Genomic DNA, 792 nt, shown 5'->3' on the forward strand with positions numbered 1-792 from the left:
GTCCAGACGATTATTCTTAACCGTCCACCCGATACTAGCAGCGCGCGTCCGAACGTTAGACAATTCCTGTCCGGATGTCTAAGCTCCATCCCCGTCCGGACGCCAAAAGACTACTGTCCGGATGCTCCACACTGAAACATCAGAAAACTGAGGAAAATTTACAGAAATCTAATTTTTCCCAAGTTAGTTTCAGAACACTCATGTATAAACCACTGATAACACAATCAAAGAGCATCTCAAAACTAAGCAGAGATATAAAAGAGAGTTGAGATTTTAATTACCACAAATATTTTCCTGGACATAGAAAATTCAAATGGGCAACTCAACTCATGCAATGCGTGTGTGTGTGAAGACTTAACCCACAAGATATGACTATCATAGATATGACAAAGAGCAACTAGATTTTCTAGACAAGAGAGAAAATCAATGCAAGATTAGTCAAAAGTCAAACCTTATAACTTACTAGGGCCTAGCCACCCTCATCTGATACACTCCCCCTAAGATGCAGCACCTAATGTTTATGAAGGACAAAGTAAATGTTTTATTTGCATGTAGAGGGCAAGGCATAAATCAAATTTAGCACATAAGCAGTGAATATACAATTTAAAGCACAGAATTCATATGATTAACTGCTTGTTTCTTATGGTGCTGCAAACTAAAGGGAATTCCAGAGTTTTTAGGTTTTAGGTTCAACTAGCATATGGTCAATTTGACCATCTTATCAAGGACCTCTTCTCTTATCCAAAATTTCTAGCAACACATCGTCAGAGAAGGGAAGAAGTACTTTTTAGG

The sequence above is a fragment of the Alnus glutinosa genome, chromosome 7 (genome assembly GCF_958979055.1).
Source record: "Alnus glutinosa chromosome 7, dhAlnGlut1.1, whole genome shotgun sequence".
Classification (NCBI taxonomy): domain Eukaryota; kingdom Viridiplantae; phylum Streptophyta; class Magnoliopsida; order Fagales; family Betulaceae; genus Alnus; species Alnus glutinosa.